The sequence below is a fragment of the Coturnix japonica genome, chromosome 4, assembly GCF_001577835.2.
Source record: "Coturnix japonica isolate 7356 chromosome 4, Coturnix japonica 2.1, whole genome shotgun sequence".
NCBI classification, from domain to species: Eukaryota; Metazoa; Chordata; class Aves; order Galliformes; family Phasianidae; genus Coturnix; species Coturnix japonica.
Genome location: NC_029519.1, coordinates 58,101,978 through 58,114,115, shown reverse-complemented (window position 1 = coordinate 58,114,115; position 12,138 = coordinate 58,101,978). Strand labels below are relative to the sequence as shown.

The 12,138-nt window shown below is 34.9% G+C and overlaps 1 protein-coding gene across 4 annotated transcripts in view; it reads right to left on the bottom strand.

The window, feature by feature from the left end:
* DLC1 (DLC1 Rho GTPase activating protein) overlaps positions 1–12,138 on the bottom strand; it is a 222,320-nt gene that overhangs the window by 136,703 nt on the left and 73,479 nt on the right. The window lies entirely within an intron of this gene.

Genomic DNA, 12,138 nt, shown 5'->3' with positions numbered 1-12,138 from the left:
AATTTCTGACTTTTAAAAATATTTCTTCTCTTTCCCTCTCTCTCCCTTTTATTTTTCTTTAAAAAATGCAGTCTAACATGTCACATGCTCTGATTTTTCTATCTTACCACTTCTGTAATTCCAAAAAACTATTTGCAGGACATACTAAACAATACGAGATACTGTGTATTCTCCTAAGAATAGAGAGGTCTCAAAACACTCTGAAATCCCTACCCATGTTGAAACACCACTCAGTGTTTGCAACTGCAAACTGGATCTTTCTTGAATAAGTTGTTGGCAAAGTAGCAAAAGAAAAATTAGAAAGAAAAATTGCATGTGACTGTGCAGCAAAGCTTCACAATGAGCCAGCATAGTTCAGTTTTAACAGTTTGTAAGCTTGAAATAAAATTGGCTGTATTACTCCTTGTCATATTTTTGCTATCTGCCTTATTTCTATCACACATTTAATTAGCCATGGAAATTAGGAATTCCTGATTTTTTGTTCACTCTACATATTAACCATGTAAATCTGTGAAAATAAATTCACTGCTCCTGTTCAGATGAAAGCCCTATGTTTAATTTTACTTCTTCTAGACAAACCCGTGTCATTTCCAAAAAATACTGGATTTTAAATACTGATAGCTTCAGGTTTTCAAGAGGTACCTTTAGCAGTCGTCTGAGGGTCTTTGAAACTCAGACATTTTAAAGAAGCAGACTACTAGTCTCACATTTGTCTAATTTTGTTTCTACTTATCAATATTCATAAGGTGTCTTGAACACTCCTAAGAACATAGAACTACAATATAAAATATTGAGAACTAAAGGTTTATAAAGACAGTGCTCACACTCTGCACTCTGGGTTCCTGAGAGATTGTCATCTGCTCCTCTCCCTTCTCTTAAGTGGAATCCTACTTCAGTCTCAATGGGTCGAAATTCCTCAATGGCTGCTTCTCATGTGCAGTGTTTGTTCGCCTAGCAAACACTACAGAGCAATAAGCTCAGCCGAGGGCTGAATACTGTCTACTCAGAGCAGGAACCAGAAACTTCAGAATGACTCTGGAAGACTGGAGAATCTCTTCTCTGTCACTTCTGAGCAGCATCTGACATCCTGTATTGCAATGCAATACATTCTATGCATTAATCTGTATGTAATGCACACAATTTTATTTAATATAATCATATTATTTCAGTATTTATTGCAAGGTAGCATACAGGAGATTCCTATGGAGGTCTAATGATATTGGTTTTTTTTTTATTTTTCTTTTAAAATAATGATAATAGCAAAACCACAATATAGACTTCTGAGTAAATGAAGGTATGTAGAACAAAAGTTCAGAGTGTAAGCCATACTTCAGGTGAAAGAAAAAACTCCAAAATTTTGCTAATCTTAACAGTAGCACACAGATATTTTTTAAAACATGGTAGAAAATCAGAAGGAAAAAAAAAAAAAAGAAAAGAAAAAAAGTGGCAGCAGACTGGAATGTATGGTTTCTATATACAGAAAGCACAAGAAAATAGAACTCCATGCCATTCAATTAACAATTTACAACACTTTCCTTGTATAGTGCTCCGCAGAAAATGGCAGGCTGTTTCATTTCTGTATTTCCAGACGCGTGTCATTTCCAACCCCATATTTAATAGTGTGTAACTGCCTGAAGGGGAGAGATCAGAATGTGTGGCATGTCTCACTGAGAGGAATTTTGTGCATTAAAAAACCCCAAACCAAACTCTTTCAACTATTAAACAGAGATGCTAACCAACTCCCTTGCTTCCACCCTGGCTTTGAAGAAAAAAAAAAGAAAAGAAAGAAAAAAAAAGAGGAGAGAGAGAGAAGAAAGAAAAAAGAGACAGCACAAAGCAGGACATAGAAGAGGGAATGACAGAGAGGAAAAGAGACAGAGAGAAAAAAAGCACAGGAGTAAGCAAATTCCTTATGAGAAAGGTGTATGTAAAGGGCAAAAAGAAATGGTTTTCCATGATGTCACTCACAGTGTGTCTGTGTCTGGAAAAGTGCTTGAAATGGCAGACATGGATTTCTTCCATCCCAGTAATGCAAACTATTCCTGCCACGTTTTCAAACCATGTTCCAGGAGTAAAGAATACTTGTGTGCGCAGCAAGAAAGAAGATAACCTAGATATTTACTCACTACCACGAACCAGATTTGAGCAAGTTTATGTTCTACCATTTCCTCTTTACCTTTTAAAAGTCAGTTTTTCCAATTTCCTCCCACTTGCTTTTTTCCTCCTCACTGCTTTCAAGAAGGCGATGCAAAGTTCTTTTCCTATGTCTTCACTGGCATGATACTACTTTCCTGCACTCTCCCTCTACTCCTGTGAAATCAAGCTGTTGTCGCTACTGTTTCAGCTCAAATTCTGTTCCTTTGTCCCCTCATTCTATGCTCCTTTGCTTGTCTTGGATCCAAGCCTGAAATTCTTTCTTAGATAAAACTCACAGGAAATTCTCACCAAAAGGCTTATTTACATATGACGTTTTTTGTTGTTTTTTTTTTTTCCCCCATTTTGGACTGTTTTTCTTTCTCGGGATTTTGCATATTCTCTCTTCAGCTCAATGAATATTATATAAGAAATCACGAATAAAAAAAAGTAATAATAATAAAACAGTCCAAAACAATGCTAAACTGATAATGCACATAAATAACCACAGCTATAAGTAGAGAAACAGATTCATGGGGCCTGAATTCAATCTTAACAAGATTTTACTGCAGATTTTACTTTGTCGTAAAAGCCACAGGTCTTTGGTACACAGCCTACTAATATTTATATTTGCTAAAAATGCAGACAATTCTTGCACTTTGTGCATGGCACAGGCAACCATGTTATCCGGAGGAAGAGAAGTAATTTGAAAGCTTAGAGGGAAAGGCAAAACTATATCTGCACAACCATGCCAGTCATGTCGCTGGGGCTGCTGGAAGAGCTACAGACCATGGGGAAAACATAATGTACTGGAGGGCAGTGTGCCATGATTTGGTGTTAATAACTCTACAGACTTTAATGCAAAACACAGATCCACAATAAAAGGAGAGTGGGCAAGTCAAAGGAAAAAGAAAAAGACAAAAGAAAAAAGAAAAGGATATTAAAAAAAAAGACGCACAAAGTACAAAAAAATTGAACAAAAAAGAAACCAAAAATGAAAAAACTTAGAAAAAGAAAAGCAACCAAAAAAAAAAAAGAAAGGAAAAGAAAAAAAAACCTGAAAGGCCACTTCAAAGATTCATAGCTAAGCTAAAGCAATGCAGCATTTTAAAAGTCATCCTGTTCTTTCCTGTTTTTCAATACATGGTGCAACCAAAGCATTCAATTCTCATAACATCCCAACATGGGTCATGTCTCATCAACCACTGAACTTCAGCATATGTATATAAGGAGATTAGCTGAAAACAGATTTGCATTATGTAACACAACTGTACAATAAATAGGGCACTCCCAATCATCCTGTGTGACTTTCTGTAGGGAAACCGCTTTAGTGGCAGGGTATACTCACCTTCCAACTACAGTTCTACAATTCTATGTAAAGGAAAGGGTCTTGCAGGAATGTCCACAGGATGATTTTCAGTTTATGCAGTTACATTACACTAATTCCTTGCAAGGTATAAGCATGCACAGTTGATCCTAGCTACAGGTCTTGTGCTGCACTGTTGGAATAAATAAAATTGCAGCCTTTATCAGCTATTGGCCTTCTACTAGCAAAAGTTACAAGTTCTTTCACAGATTTGGAGCTCTTTAGTCTCTATTCCCAGAAAATCTGCTACCCATTTTTCTGCATCAAGTCTCCAAGTAGCTCTCTCCCTTTCCACTGCATCATACTGTCTAGGAATTAAGACCTCCTCAGCACGTCTGGAACCCTCTCTTCTGTTCTGGACATTTTGAACTATATCGTTACTATTGGACAGGATTGAATCAGTCATCAGTCTATGAATATTTCTATTTTAAAGCTGTTTACTATGCTTTTATGGAGAACGTATTCTGCTCAAATCAGTGCTTTAAGAGCTTGCTCAGAGTTACTCTAAGGATTGACATTATTAAAAATCCTTATGCTCCTACTCCACATGTGGTAGATTTTTTCCTCCAACATGGTCTCCAGTTAATTCCTTTCATGACAGTATTCTAAAAATGGTGAGATGTATAAAAGCAGTAGCTCATGCAATACATCTCTCATTTTAACAAGAGATTTCAGATTCCATCTTCTCAGCAGTTTCCCAGTAAAGTTTGCTATTTATTACTTGTTCTGAAATCATACATAAAGCAGAGATGGCATGTTTCACTAGGACAAGTTATACTGAGATAAAGAGCTAGACGAGAAATAGCTACCACATAAGAGAAAGAACTCATGTCACGGCTTTCACCCAGACTATGCTTATGGTTGTACTAGATCAGTCTAGATTAGATTTTTCAACCTGACTGACACTTGCAGTAGATTACAGAATGGCATTCCCAATGGCAGCTGAAGGGAATGCACGTTGTACAAATGCTAGGCCATGGGTGTCTAACTATTACTGCGAGCAGTTGAATCCCCCAAAATCTGCTAAATCTGTGAGTCATTTTTAATTTTCACATACTGACACAAATTTTCCTTTGGATTCCATAAAGAACTTGATTTCACTTTACTATTATCTATTTAGCATTTTATCCCAAGTTAGGAACCTTCCTTCAGAAAAGTAAATGACGACTCCTTAATCAGCATCCATACTTTCAAGGTACTCCTAGAACTGCAGACGATTCCATCCCCTGGACTTCATTAAATTCACACATTTGATGATGATTTGCATGATATAATCCATTTTTAAAACTTTCATACATGGATTTTCTTGATGTCCAGTGCAGTGATATTTCATCAAATATGAGTTAATGGTGCGTTTTTTCAGTTTCTCTATTTTATCTTTGCAAAGCATTCCCTGATGCGCACCAAATTTGACAGCATGTTTCTGCACATAATGTCTTTTTAAACTGCAATCTTTGAAAACTGACATGATAAAATCTGTCCTTTACTATGTTGTGAAATTTCCTTTGTCTCTTTATCTCAAGTTTATGGGAGTTTCAGCTCTTCCGTAAATGACCACCTATTTCTGCATTGATTATCCAACCACTGATTCCAGCACCACAATGTTTAAGCCAACTTTTAAACCTAATGGTGACAAATAGATTTAAGATGAAATAAGTCATTAATTTATAATGTTCAGCTAGAAGTTTCTAGCAAATCAGAGAGCACATCCATATCCACAAACCACCAGAAGAAGAGAGTATGACTTCATGGGAGGTTGTAAATAACAAGATGATTTGTCAATAATGGGTAGACCAACACTTTTTCCTCAATGATAATCACTTGCAAATTGATGTCTGTGTATTTCTTCCCTTTCACAATATAAACAACAACTTAGGGAAAACAGCAGGTTTAGGGAATTTAGGGAATCAGCAGGTAATATAAATGTTCATTTACACTTTTTTTTTTTTTTTTCTTTTCCTACTGAGAACATCTGGCTATCAAAGTCTCACTGTGCTACTTCTATATACCAACTGAGAAACAGACTAACAACTAATTAAAGCTAATTTATGCATATCAATCTTTTTGTTAAATATTTCATAGAACAGACATTCTCCTAAAATCAGTCAGTAATCTGTCACCTGAATCTTCATTGGTACCAGTTTTTAAATAACTAAGATTAAATTGTTATTCAGAATACAATCATATAGTCACAAATGCTTTTTGCAATAATTATCTTAAATACTTAATTTTGCATCAAAATGTATATTCCTCATTAGAAAGAGCAGTGAATTTATCTAAAAGTGATATTAAAGTGTCATATTTTTTTCCTCGTTCTCTGTTTCTTTCTCTCTCTCTCTCTTTTTTTTTTTTTTTTTTTTTTTTAGATTCTTTGTATCTAACATTTACCTGTTCCTGTAACCAGCCTCAGCTGTTTCCTACACACTCCTGGAAATCAGAACAGGAAGTTAGATGCAGCATGTTAAGTTGGGGAAGTGGGATTTTATTTTGGCCATCATAATTATTAATTTTGAAAAATTACTGAAATAAAAAAGGAATTTTCTGAGTAATTTATTCTTTATTACTTGTATGTTTTTCCAGGACATCTCTATTCATCAGCTAAATAGAGATTGACCTTTTTCACACCAGTTTCACAGTAATTTAGAGTATCAATCTGAACTCTTATATTTCACATTCCAGCCCTAATGATATTCCTGTTTTCCAGACTAATCCTCCCCTGAAATTCAACATATTTTTGTTTTTATGCAGAAACCTGACATGTTTTTGGGTCATGGTACTTGGCAGTACTGTGAAGTCATCTTACAGGCACATTATGGTAGTAAAATAATTGAAGTATAGACCTGGCTCTCAAATTCTGTGAGATAGAATACCAGTAAAGCTTCTGGGCATAAGGTATTCATTTGGAACAGAAGAACATACAGCTGACATTTATATCATGAGCTTGAATGCAAACTCAAGCTGTGCTGTGTAAAATATCTGTATAACAATACTTATTAATCAATGGGCCATGAGTTAATGTTTTGAAAATAGTTATAGCAGGCATGAGAAATGCCCCTGTGCATGGGAAAAGTGACAGTACATGGTATCTAAAAGGAGTATTCTTTGTCCTTGTGTTAATTCGTTCTAATCAGTAAACATTTTAGTTCTGACACAGGCCTAAAATCTGCAAAAATACATTCATGTATACATTTGTGTGTCATTTCTGACATACATGGTTTTGTTGACTTAAGCAAGCTTAATTCTGTAAGAAAACACACAACTGATTGTAGAGTGAGGTTAAAAGACACAAACTGAGTCTGAAATTTTAAATTGTATGACTTTGTGTGATTCACATGATTGAAGTTCAAGTTATTTGCTCCTAGGGAACCTAGAAAGCTTTTCTTTTCATATGCTTATAATCATCTAACAACATACATGACTTTGTGCTTTAAACCTTGAATATTCAAGTTTAAGCATCAAAGATGATCATTTTCTTCCTTAGTGTACATTTTTTCTTAGAGAAGAGTAGGTTTCCTATTCTCAAACACACGAGGTTTGAATAAAATGAGAAAAATGAAAAACATTCAGGATTTTGCAGAGCAAATAGAGACTATCTTCTGGAAAGGCTGTGCAATGCTCAGTATTTTTCCTTCACAGTTGGGTGTGCTTTAAGCAATAGCAATGTGCCAAAGAACCATAGCACTCTAGCGTAATGGGCTTAACACTGTCAAACCCACATCCCTCCTATGGTGATACACATGCAGCTGTGATATTACATCGTGTCAGTTATTATGCAGCAAGCCTAAAACATGACATGATTTTTTTTAATGGATACTGGCACTTAATGTACAAATAAATGACTGCATGTGTGAATATAAAATGAAGAATTCCTAATGTGAAATTTAAAGTTCATCTAAAAAGCTCCTCAACATCTTATGCCCATTAAAATATTATTTTTTCCTCTCTAACTGTAAATTCAATTCTCATGATATGTTTCTAAAAGTATCTCTACACACTATAACATCTGTTAAAATTTCCCTCCCAAAGGAAAAGCATCCACCTTTATTTCATGATGTAATTGTAACTATAGGTAGTTAGATTACTTCTGTACAAGATGAAAAGTTTATGAAACTTGTCCCAGGCGATATGCTCAGTCGTGCATTATTCTGTTCACTCTGATTGCTTGTAATGGAGTGGGTTAGCAACTGATGTCCCCATTGTAGCGCATTTACAAGATGTAGGCAGCAGATGGCAGCATACAGTGAAAAATATTAAAAAGTTGTAAGAACAATACAATTAATAAAGTTACTGCTTAAGTCATAAACTTTTCCTTACATTTATGGAGAGAAACCAAACAAAGCAAAACAAAAAAAATTTCCCAAACCAACAACCCAAACAGTTATTGTGCGTAACCAGACACAGACACTGTTGAAAACAGCGTCAGCAGTACTCCTGAAAGGAGGAAGATGTGAGGGAAAAAAACCTGTGTATAAACATAGCTTCTACAAACGGGTTGCAAAAAGAGACAGAAATGCATCCTGATATCTTGGGAAGAACTCAGAAGTAATAAGGCTTAGCAACTCACAAGATGGGTATTTAGTTAAGATTCCCAGTGTTGTGTTGGAATTGTACTTGGAAACAAAAGCTTACAGCCTAATGCATATCTGGGTCATACCATAACTACATAAGGAAAACAAATGTTTCACTGTGGTTACAAGTTCCCATACACTTTGGTCACTCAGGAGTCAGTACGGAGAAGCGGTGAGAGAAGCTATCCCTGACCAATGCAACATTGTAGAAGATACCATAACTGGAGTCAGTATTTTTGATTTAAAGTCTGGGAACATTCTAGGAGCATCTAACTCACACTGCAAAAAGTGTTAATTCAGCTTTTAAGACTTGTAGCTTTTAGAAAGCTTCGTAGTAAAAAGAGCAGCTCTGCCATTCACAATTTACTTCTTAAAAAAAAAAAAAAAGTATAATACATTTGGAGTCAACATAGGAAGCTTTACAAATACAGGATACAGATTATTTGGGGATCAACCTGGAGTCAAATAAAAAGTTTTAAGAGGTTAACGCAAGAAACAACATAATCCTGTTATCTACAACAATGGCAAATATAGATTCATGGTAATATGTATATAGAGTAAACACTTCATGGGATCAAAAACAAGGATGTTAGAATCCAAAAGTAAATATGATCACTTTAAAATTCCTAGTTCATTGTCAAACCCTGTATTCTAAAGCACTTTTAACATAGGAATGAAAGCTGACAAGTAGTACTAACTTAATAAACGTGAACAGATCTTGAAATGTTTTCCCGTAATCAGTTGATGAAAACTCACTATGTTTAAAGGAATAATATTTTAACTAAAGTTGCAGAGTAAGAAGCTCTCTAACAAACATCTACAAGAATGAATTCTAGTTTTGTCTTAAGGAGTAAATGAAGAACACAGGCAGCAGCACAGTTAAAAGTTAAATCTACTTAAAACAAGAATATGATTCAGTGGGACCAATATCTACCACTTTTCATGCAGCATGACCTACTGTGAAAAAATTCTATGCATGATTTCATTGAAATATTCTAGATGCTGTTACTTAACTATAATTCACTGAATTTAGCAAAAAACAAAACAAAAACAAACAAACAAAAAACCCCACAAAAAACCTGGAAGATGTAAACATTTCAAGCAGTGGCTGCCCTAATAATTCTTTAAGAACATGTAATTCTTAAATCAAGGTTTCCTAGCACTTACCATAGATTTGAGCTTAATTTCTTAAGTTATAAAGCAGTGCAGTAAATTAGCAAGATACTTGAACTCTATTTTTCAAATTTATAAAACTATTAAACTATTATTCACAGAATGAATGAATGGTCTTCCCCTAAATAACTGAGTTTTTAAAATATAACACAAATCAAAAGCATATGTGAAAAGCAAAATTATTTTGGTACATATAAATGATCAGTTTGCAATACTGTCACCTAAGTAACAGAAGCTGCTTTCTCAGTCTCAAAAATCTCAAAAATAAGACTTTTGAGAATGGATTTATGAGGTCATCCAAGCCTCCAATGAAATCAGTGGCTGTGCCTGAATCCCATTCTAGTGCTTGAGCCAGACCAGGTCATTTTGTACTTGTGGGCATAACTGGTGCCTAAAATAATTTTGAGAAATGAACGCATTTTAAGTGAGCCATTACAGCTAATCTGAAAAACCATCTCTGAGACACCAGCTATTCTGGGGATAATAGATTTCTGATTACTGTTGCGTGGCATGATTAAGGCTGGGTTGGCAACTGTTGAAGTAAGAGAGATAGGATAGCTAAATAAAGCAGCAGGAAATAATCAAAGCTTTACAGCTGTTTTTTGGTTGTTGGTTCTTTTTCCTCCACCTGAACAGCAAAAGAGATTGGCTCTGATGAGCAGATGTTCAAGGACAAAAAACTAACCACAACTTCTAGGCTTCATTCAATTTTTTATATTTTTTTATATCTAGGAAACAAAAAAATAAAATTATGATTGACTCAAGCTTTCTTTAAGTAGTTACGTTCTAACTGCACACTGGAAAAGGCTATGATAGCTTATTTCTTGTTATTAAAATATTTTCAAGTTTCCTAGTTACACATTGTTTTCATAATAATCAAGAGATTCAAAATTCAGTCATTTCTGGCCTTAATTGCTGAACAATGTTATTAAGTATCCAGATGTGTGGCATTAGTTGTAGAAGGCAACAACACAGATATTTGCATTCCTTCATCTCCAAATCCAGACCAGACACTCCCACTTTTCAGTGTTTCTCATGACCGCTGGGGTAACACCATGTTGATAAGCCTACTTTTTATTTTTTTTTAGAGGTGATTTACAACTGCCATGTGACACATAATTGCTGAATCTAAAGTTAATATGGAATTGTTTATTTTGGAGTCTGGTGAATAAAAACCCAGAGCTTAGCAATATGCTAATTATAGAAATATTAACATTCTTTACTATGCAAATATAAGTAGTGTAAAGACGGCACTAATGTTTCTTAATGTCCTAAATTATGTGGCAGTCTACCTATGGATCTATATTTCTGGATCCAGGACTACCCACTTGTACACTTTCTCAGATGCTGTTTTATACTGTTGACCACTCTCTATTGACCACACCAAACCCTTACCATGAAATACAATAGATCAGATTCTTAAACTAAGGTTGAATGACATTCAAAAATATATTTCTCATATGTACAGTAATGGCATTCATGCTATATCCTGCAGAATTATAGAAATACCTTCCCATAGAAATAACACTTCTAAAATGCTGTGGGGAGAATCCTGGTCTTCCTTGTCATACCTCTGTATAAGAAATAAAGAACACTGTGTGTATTCCCACATATATACGCTTATATGTTTCCGTGTTATGTATACACATACAGAGACAAGCATGGATTTGACTAGTTGCCAGTGAATTTTTATGAAGCATCAAATAACTTATGCATGTGTACACACATACAGACATGTTTCCTTAAAAAGAATATTTACTAATTTACTAATTCATTTTCAAAGAAACTTTTAATTCATATTGAATTTTAAATCCTGGAAATGTTGCTGAATATTTCATAAAATCTGACAATGAAAATTTAAAGTTTCCTGGTTTTCCATTAATTAATGAATGAATAATTTCCACCAGGATTATCACATCAAATTCCAGAATAGCACGGCATTATTAGATTTATTTTTAAATACATATGGATCTTAATCTTGAATCCATATAGTTAATCTTTAAACAATTTTCCTAACTATTAAAGTCTTGTGAGGTTAATACCTTCTGAGTTCTTCAGCAAGAAATAGACTTGAATCCATATCTGTCTTATTACTCCCATCCTTACCACCCTCAGTCTGCACAAGAAGCTTTGCTTTAACTGTACATTCTGCTTTTGATGCAGTCATGAGTTTGATAATATTTATTTAAAAATACCACAGATTATTTCATTAAATAACTAATTACAGTTGTTCTCTTGATTACATATTAATACACACACAAAACAAGTTGTCATTGGAAGCTGAGCATCTGGAATACTTGAAGATCTGCAGTTGCACACAGCAAAAAGGAAGTGAAAATCATCAAAACAGTCCCTCAGGATTATAAATTAAATTGCTGAGTTTCCTGTGTAAAGGAAAACTATGACAAGAGCCTTCCTAACAGAGAAAACACCACATCTGATGATTTTCATGTGTGATCTCTGCATGGAAATCAACAGGTATCAGAGGTAACCCTGGTATCTTTTCTGGGCAGTGTTCCACAGCGATACTATTTATCCTTTTTAAAAGACAGTCCCAAGCAGAGCCCAATGCTAAACAAGACTAGGAGAGTATGAGAGCCCCTTTGCTACCAGCATGGGATTGCAGTCTAGCACCAAACAGCAGGCTGTATAGCTGCACGGGCCAGATGAACAACAGCAATGGTAATGCCGAAGGTTAAGGACTGAGAATTATTTTCTCCTAGCGTATTTAAAGGAAGCATATGCTTTCAAATATAGTCTGCAGGTACAAAGGCAGCTAACGCTTCACACACCTCAATTCACAACACACATTAGCTCTCAGTTTTTGGATCTGAAGGGTACAGAGCCAAAATAATCCGAAAGGAACAGAAGATAGCAGAACACAGTCTTTACCCAGTT